The sequence below is a fragment of the Trachypithecus francoisi genome, unplaced genomic scaffold, assembly GCF_009764315.1.
Source record: "Trachypithecus francoisi isolate TF-2019V2 unplaced genomic scaffold, Tfra_2.0 Lachesis_group0, whole genome shotgun sequence".
Taxonomy (NCBI): Eukaryota; Metazoa; Chordata; class Mammalia; order Primates; family Cercopithecidae; genus Trachypithecus; species Trachypithecus francoisi.
The window spans coordinates 189476464-189485623 of record NW_022681453.1 but is presented as its reverse complement, the minus strand read 5'-3'; positions in this window follow the sequence as shown (position 1 = coordinate 189485623).

Genomic DNA, 9160 nt, shown 5'->3' with positions numbered 1-9160 from the left:
AGTGTATGGTCTTAGCACCTTTTTCAAAAATGAGTCCACTGTTCTTGTGTGCGTTTGTTTCCAGGTTCTCTATTCTGTTCCATTGGTCTATGTTTCTCTTTCCTTGCCATACTGCGCTGTGTTGGTTACTATAGTTACTATAACTCTGTAGTCTAATTTGAAGTCCGATAATGTGATTCTTCCAGTTTTGTTCTTTACGTTTAGGACAGCTTTGGCTATTCTGGGTCTTTTTTGGTTCCATATAAATTTTATAATTGCTTTTTTTCTATTTCTGTGAAGAATGTCATTGGTATTTTTCATTGACTTGCATTGCAGAGATTGCATTGAATCTGTAGATGGCTTTAGGTAGTATGGACATTTTCACAATAATAATTCCTCCAATTCATGAACATAAAATATTTTTTCAAATTTGTTTCCTCTTTAGTTTCTTTCATTCATGTCTTATAGTTTTCATTATAGAGATCTTTCACTTCTTTGGTTAATTCCTAGGTATTTAATTTTGTGTGTGGCTATTGTAAATGAGATTACTTTTTACATTTATTTTTCACATTGTTCACTGTTGGCATATAGAAATGCTACTAATTTTTGTAGGTTGATTTTGTATCCTGAAAATTTACTGAATTTGTTGATCAGTTCTAATAGTTTTCTTGTGGAGTCTTTAGATTTTTTTCAACTATAAGATCATATTATCTGCAAACAAGGATAATTTGACTTATTCATTTCCAATTTGGATGCCTTTAAAATCTTTCTTTTGCCTGATTGCTCAAACTAGAACTTCCAGTACTATGTTGAGTAACAGTGATGACAGTGGACATCCTTGTCATGTTCCAGATCTTACAGAAAAGAATTTCAGTTTTCCCCATTCAGTTTGATACTAGCTGTGTCTCCATCATATACGGATTTTATTATGTTGAGGTATGTTTCTTCTATCCCCAGGTTTTTGAGGGTTTTTACCATGAAGAGATGTTGAATTATATCAAATGCATTTTAGCATTAGTTCAAATGATCATATGGTTTTTATTCTTCATTCTATTGATATGACATATCACATTGATTGATTTGTGTATGTTGAATTATCCTTGCATCCCAGGGATAAATCCCACTAGGTCATGTTGAATAATCCAATGTACTTCTGAATTCTGTTTTCTAGTATTTTGTTGAGGATTTTTTCGTCAATATTCATCAGTGATATTGGCCTGTAGTTTTCTTTATTTGATATATCTTTGTCTGGTTTTGGAATGAGAATATTACTGGCCTCATAGAATAAGTTTGGAAGTATTCTTTCTCCTCTATTTGTTGAAACAGTTTGAGTAGAATTGCTATTTGAGCTTTTTAAAACGTTAGGTAGAATTCAGCAGTGAAGACATCAGGTCCTGGGCTTTTCTTTACTGGGAGATTTTTTATCATGGCTTTGATCTCATTACTTGTTATTGGTCTGTTCAGATTCTGGATTTCTTCCCGGTTCAATCTTCATAGATTGTATGTATCTAAGAATTTGTTCATTTCTTCTAGATTTTCCAATTTATTGGCATATATTTGCTCATAGTAGCCACTAATAATCATTTGAATTTCTGCAGTATCTGTTGTAATGTTTCCTTCTTTATTTCCGATTTTATTTGGATCTTCTCTCCCCCTACATCCCTTTTTTCTAGTTAGTCTGGGTAAACTTTTGTCAATTGTGTTTAACTTTTCAAAAATCAACTTTTTGCTTTATCTTTTGTATTTTGTATTTCAATTTCATTTATTTCTGCTCTGATCTTTATTATAATATTTCTTTTATTCTAATTTGGGGTTCAGTTTGCTCTTGCATTTCTAGTTCTTTAAGACGCATTATTAGGTGGGTTACTTGAAGTTTTTCCTCTTTTTTGATGTAGACCTATAGCTATAAACTTCCTTCGTAGTACTGCTTTTGCTGTATCACACAGATGTTGGCATGCTGTGTTTCCATTATGATTTGTTTACATTTTTAAAATTTCCTTTCTAATTTGTTCATTGACCCACTAGTCATTCAGAAACATAATGTTTAATTTCCATGTACTTGTATAGTTTCTTAAATTCCTCTTGTTATTAATTTCTAGTTTTATTCCATTGTGATCATAGAAGATGCTCGATATTGTTTCAGTTATTTTGAATGTTTTAAGACTTGTTTTGTGACCTAACATCTGGTCTATCCTTTACGTATTAGTCCGTTTGCATGCCGCTGATAAAGACATACCTGAGACTGGAAAGAAAAAGAGGTTTAATAGGACTTACAGTTCCACATGGCTGGAGAGGCCTCAGAATCATGGTGTGAGGCAAAAGGCACTTTTTTTAGACAGAGTCTCATTCTGTCACCTGGGCTAGAGTGCAATGGCATGATCTCAACTCATTGAAACCTCTGCCTTCAAGGTTCAAGTGATCCTTCTGTCTCAGCCTCCCAAGTAGCTGGGATTACAGGCACATGCCACCATGCCTGGCTAATTTTTTGTATTTTTTTTTTTGTTTATTAGAGATGGGGTTTCACCATGTTGGCCAGGCTGGTCTCGAACTCCTGACCTCAGGTGATCCACCCACTTCAGCCTTCCAAAGTGCTGCGATTACAGGTGTGAGCCAGTGTGCTCAGTCAAACAGGCACTTCTTACATGGCAGCAGCAAGAGAAAAACGAGGAGAAAGCAAAAGCAGAAATCCCTAATAAACCCATTAGATCTTTTGGGACTTATTCACTATCATGAAAATAGCATGGGAAAGACTGGCCACCATGATTCAATGACCTCTCCCTGGGTTCCTCCCATAACACGTGGGAATTCTGGGAGATACAATTCAAGTTGAGATTTGGGTGAGGACACAGCCAAACCATATCATTCTGCCCCTGGCCCTTCCAAACTCATATCCTCACATTTCAAAACCAATCATGCCTTCCCAACAGTCCCCCAACGTATTAATTCATTTCAGCATTAACTCAAAAGTCCACAGTCCAAAATGTCATCTGAGACAAGGCTCTTATCTGAGACAAGGCAAGTCCCTTCCACCTATGAGCCTGTAAAATCAAAAGTAGGTTAGTTACTTCCTAGATACAATGGGGGTACAGGTACTGGGTAAATACAGCCATTCCAAATGGAAGAAATTGACCAAAACAAAGAGGTTACAGGGCCCATGCAAGTCTGAAACCCATCAGGACAGTCAAACCTTAAAGCTCCAAAATGATCTCCTTTGACTCCATGTCTCACATCCAGGTCACACTAATGAAAGAAGTGGGTTCCCATGGTCTTGGGAAGCTCCACCTCTGTGGCTTTGCAGGGTACAGGCTCTGTCCCAGTGAGTGTCTGCAGCTTTTCCAAGTGCACGGTGCAAACTGTAGGTGGATCTACCATTTTGGGGTTTGGAGGACAGTGGCCCTCTTCTCATAGCTCCACTAGGCAGTGCCCTAGTAGGGACTCTGTGTGGGGGTCCCACAGAGACCCACATTTCCTTTCCACACTGCCCTAGCAGAGGTTCTCCATGAAGGCCCTGCCCCTGCAGCAAACTTTTGCTTGGGCGTCTGGGTATTTCCATATATCTTCTGAAATCTAGGTGGAGGTTCCCAAAACTCAATTCTTGATTTCTGTGCATTCACAGGCTCAACACCTCATGGAAGGTGCCAAGATTTGAGGCTTGCACACTCTGAAACCATGGGCCATACTGTAACTTGGCCCCTTTTAGCAATGGTTGGAGCTGCAGGGATGCCGGGCACCAAGTCCCGAGGCTGCACACAGCACAGGGACCCTGGGCCTGGCTCACAAAACCACTTTTCCTCCCGGGCCACTGGGCCTGTGATGGGAGGGGCTACCATGAAAGTCTCTGACATGTCCTGGAAACATTTTCTCCATGGTCTTGGGGATTAAAATTAGGCTCCTTGCTACTTATGCAAATTTATGCAGCTGGCTTAAATTTTTCCTTCAAAAATTTTTTTCTTTTCTATTGCATTGTTAGGCTGCAAATTTTCTGAATTTTTATGCTCTGTTTCTCTTTTAAAACAGAATGCTTTTAACAGCACCCAAGTCACCTTTTGAATGCTTTGCTGCTTAGAAATTTCTTGAGATACCCTAATTCATCTCTCTCAAGTTCAAAGTTCCGCAGATCTCTAGGGCAGGGGCAAAATGTCGCCATTCTCTTTGCGAAAACCTAAGAAGAGTCACCTTTTCTCCAGTTCCCAAGAAGTTCCACATCTCCATCTGAGACCACCTCAGCCTGAACCTTATTGCTCATATCACTATCAGCATCTTTGTCAAAGCCATTCAGCAAGTCTCTAGAAGGTTCCAAACTTTCCCACATTTTCCTGTCTTCTTCCGAGCCCTTCAGACTTCCAACTTCCGCCTGTTACCCAGTTTCAAAGTTGCTTCCACATTTTCAGGTATGTTTTCAGCAACACCCCACTCTACTGGTACCAATTTACTGTATTAGTCCATCTTCATACTGCTGATAAATACATACCTGAGACTGGGAAGAAAAAGAGGTTTAATTGGACTTACAGTTCCACATGGCTGAGGAGGCCTCAGAATCATGGTGGGAGGCAAAAGAAACTTCTTACACGGAGACTGCAAGAGAAAAATGAGGAAGAAGCAAAAGTGCAAAGCCCTGATAAACCCATCAGATCTCATGAGACTTATTCACTATCATGAGAATAGCATGGGAAAGACCAGCCTGCATGATTCAATTACCTCCCTCTGGGTCCCTCCCATAACACATGGGAATTCTGGGATATATAATTCAAGTTGAGATTTGGGTGGGGACACAGCCAAACCATGTCAATTGAGAATGATTAAGATGCTAAGGAGAAGAATGTGTTTCCTGAAACCATTGAATTAAATGTTCTATAAATATCTATTTGATCCAATTGGTCTATATTGCAGATTAAGTCTGATGTTTCTTTGTTGATTTTTGTCTGGAAGATATGTCCAGTGCTGAAAGTGAGGTGTTGAAGTCTCCAGCTGTTTTTGTATTGGAGCCTCTCTTTCTCTAGCTCTAAAAATATTTGTTTTATTTCTGTGGGTATTCCAGTGTTGGGTTCATATATACTCAAAATTGTTACATCCTCTTGCTTCATTGACGCTTTTATCATTATATAGGACTGCATTAGGCCATTTGCACACTGCTATAAGGAACTACCTGAGATTGGATAATTTATGAAGAAAAGAGGCTTAATTAACTTACACTTCCACACGCATAGCAGGAAGCATGACTGGGAGACCTCAAGAAACTTACAATCAAGGCAGAAGGTGAAGGGGAAACAAGTACCTTTTTCACACGGTGGCGTGAGAGACAGCCAGCAAAGGGGGACGTGCCAAACACTTTTAAACCTTCAGATCTCAAGAGAACTAACTCACTATCATGTGAACAGTAAGGGGGAAAGCCACCCCCATGATCCAATCACCTCCCACCAGGCCTTCTTCCAAATCAACATGAGATTTGGGTGGAGACACAAATCCAAACCATATAAGTGACCTTCTTTGTCTCTTCTTATTGTTTTTGTGTTGTAATCTATTTTGTCTGACATATGTATAGCAACTTTAGCTCTTTTTTGGTTTCCATTGGTATGGAATATCTCTTTCCATTCCTTTATTTTCAATCTATATGTGTCTGTATAGGTGAAGTATGTTTCTTGTAGGCAATAGATCAATGAATTGTGTTCTTTCATTCATTGAACTAGTCTATGTCTCTTTGTTGGAGACTGTAGTCCATTTATATTCATTGTTATTATTGATAAGTAAAGACTTAATCCTGCCATTTGTTATTTGCTTTTTGTTCATTTTGTGGTCTACTTTTCCATCTTTATTTCACTCAATTAGCAAAGATGATTTTCTCTGGTGATATTTTAGTTTCTTGCTTTTTATTTTTATTTTTTGTATTTATTGTGTTTTTTGTTTTGAGGTTACTGTGAGGCTTGCAAACACTATCTTATTAACCATTATTTGGGCATTATAACAAATTTACACAATTTTCATAAACAAACAAGCAAAAAGAAAACTAATAAAAACTTGCCTTAACTTTTTCCCCATGCTCTTTAACTTTGTGTTTTTTCTATTTATATTATACTGTACTATGTCTTGAAAAGTTGTTGTAGTTAATATTTTTGATTGGCTCATCAGTTAGTCTTTCTACTTAGGATAACAGTAGTTTATACCACGGCTGCAATGTTATAACATTCTGTATTTTTCTGTGCACTTACTATTTATTACCAGTAAGAGTTTTACCTTCAGTTGATTATTTATTTTTAATTAATGTCCTTTTCTTTCTGATTGAACTACTTCCTTTAGCATTTCTTTTAGGGTGTGTCTCATATTAATTAAATCCCTCAGCTTTTGTTTGTCTGAGAAAGTATTTCTCCCTCATAACTGAAGGATATTTTCACCGGATATACTATTCGAGGCTAGAAGTTTTCTTTCCTTCAGCTCTTTAAATATGTCATGCCACTCTCTCCGGCCCTATAAGGCTTTCACTGAAAAGGCTGCTGCCAGACATATTGGAACTCCTTTGTACGTTGTTTCTTTTCTCTTGCTGCTTTTAGGATTTTTTCTTTATCCTTGACATTTTGGAGTATGATTATTACATGTCTTGAGGTAGTATTCTTTGGGTTAAGTCTGGTTGCTGTTCTATAACTTTCTTGTACTTGGATATAGATATCTTTCTTTAGGTTTGAGAAATTCTTTGTTATTATCTCTTTGAATAAGCTTTTACCCTTATCTATTTCCCTATTTCCTCTTTAAGGTCAATAAATTCTTAAATTTTCCCTTTTGAAGCTATTTTCTATGTCCTGTAAGTGTGCTTCATTTTTTTTTTCTTTTGTCTCCTCTGTGTATTTTCAAACAGTCTGTCTTCGAGCTCATTAATTCTTACTTCTGCTTAATCCAGTCTGCTAGTAAAGGACTCTGATGTATTCTTTAGTATGTATATTTTTAGTATACTTTTCATCTCCAGAATTTCTGTTTGATTCTTCTGTAATTGCTTCATTCTCTTTGTTAAATTTATCTGATAGAATTCTGAATTCCTTCTCTGTGTTATCTTGAATTTCTTTTGGGTTACCTCAACACAGCTATTTTGAATTACCTGTCTGAAAGGTCCCATATCTCTGTTTCTCTGGGATTGGTCCCTGATGCCTTATCAGTTCATTTGATGAGGTCCTGTTTTCCTGGATGATGTTGATGCTAGCAGATATTTTTCAGCGCCTGGGCATTGAAGAGTTAGGTATTTATTGTAGTATTCACTGTCTGGGCTTATTTGTCTCTCTCCTTCTTGGGAAGACTTTCCAGATATTTGAATGAACTTAGGTGTTGTAATGTAAGTTGTTTGTGCCTTAGGAGGCACCTCAAGCCCAGCATACTGTGGTTCTTTCAGACTTCTAGAGGTACTACCTTAATGGTCTTATAGAAGATCAAGGAGAATTCTCTGGATTACCTGGCAGAAGCTCTTTTCTTCTCTTACTTTCTTCCAAACATACAGTCTCTCTGTCTGTTCTGAACCACCTAAAGCTGGGCATGAAGTGACACAAGCATTCCTGTGGCCGCCACCACTATGACTGCACTGGGTCAGACCTGAAACCAGCACAGCACTGGGTCTTGCCCCAGGCCTGCTGTAACCACTCTCTGGCTACTGTCTGTGTTCACTCAAGGCTGTGGGGGTGTACAATCAGCAGGTGGCAAAACCATCCAAGCCTCTGTCCTTCCCTTCAGAGCAGGCAATGTTGTCCCTCATTCACCAGGTGGGTCCTGAAGTGCTGTCTGGGAGTCAAGGACTAGAATCAAAAACCTTAGAAGGTGACCTGGTATTCTATTGTATTGCAGCTGAGCTGGCACTCAAACCATAAGACACAGTCTTTCCCATTCTTCCCTGCCCTTTCCACTCAAGGCAGAGGAGCCTCACCACAGAACTACCTCCAACCCTGGCCATGAAGAGTGCTACCAGACTACTACACATGTTTCCTTAAGGCCCGAGGTCTCTTAAGTCAGGTTGTGATGAATGCTGCCTGGCCTGGATTTCACCCTTCAGAGTAATAAGATCCCCTCTGGCCCAGGGAAGGTCCTGAAATGCCATCTAAGAGTCAAGCCCTAGAATTCCTAGAGACCCCAAGAGCTCAACTGGTGTTCTACCCCTGTGGTGGTGTTGGTATCTAAGGTGCAAGATAAAGTCTCCTCTACTTTTCCCTCTGCTTTTCTCAAGCAGAAAGAGTTTTTCCCTATGGCCACCACAGCTGGTAATACACTGAGTCACACCTGAAGCCAGCAAGTCTCAGAGGCTCACCAAGGCCCTTGATGTAGTACCTGGGTATTGCTGCAGATTATTCAGGGCCCAGGGGTTCTTCAGTTGGCAGGTGATTAATACTGACATGGCTGGAAAGGCTGCCTTTCCTTCAAGGCAGCAGGTTTCCTTCTGGCCCATAGGGTGTCTAGAAATGTCATCTGGGAGCTAGGGCCTGGAACAATGGCATCATGACTCTGACCAGTGCCCTATCCTGCTGTGGCTGAGCTGGGATCCATGATGCACGATGAAGTTCTCCCTACCCTTTCCTCTCCACTCTTTAAGCAGAAGGAAGGGATCTCTTTTGGAGCCATGAGCTGTGCAGCCTGGGATTAGGGGAGGGGTAATGCCAGCACTCCCTTGGCTTCCCTAGCTGGTATCTCAGTACGTTGTGTGACCCTCACCACCCTTAGTCTACTATCTCCGGGCCTAGGTCAGCCCTAAGACTCACCTGGGCCTTGCAGTTCTTATGGCCTAGACTGCCTTTCAAGTTTACTCAGGGAGTCAGAGCACTTTGACCCTCAGTGGAGAGGTATGCAGGCACTTGTGTTTGAACTTCTGAGATCAGAGATTCCCCTTTTGCTAAGACTGGTTTAAATGCTCCCTTTGTGGGAAGACTTCACCTGAGATTTTTGTCTGGTTTTCCTTCCTAGTCTAACGGAACAGCACTGAGTTCAATTCCTTACAATTGTTTTGTTCTCCCTCCCCCAGTACCCAAAGAACGTCTACACGCCAGGACACTGCTGTTGGAGATGAGGGATGAGTGGGGTAAGAGATTCAGGACTGTATTTTTATTCTCTTCAGTGCCTCATTCAGCAATATGAAGTTAAAACCAGGTACTGTAAGTACTCACCTGATTTTTGGCTCCTATGCAGGTGTTTTTTCTGTGTAGTTAAGTTGGTGTCCTTA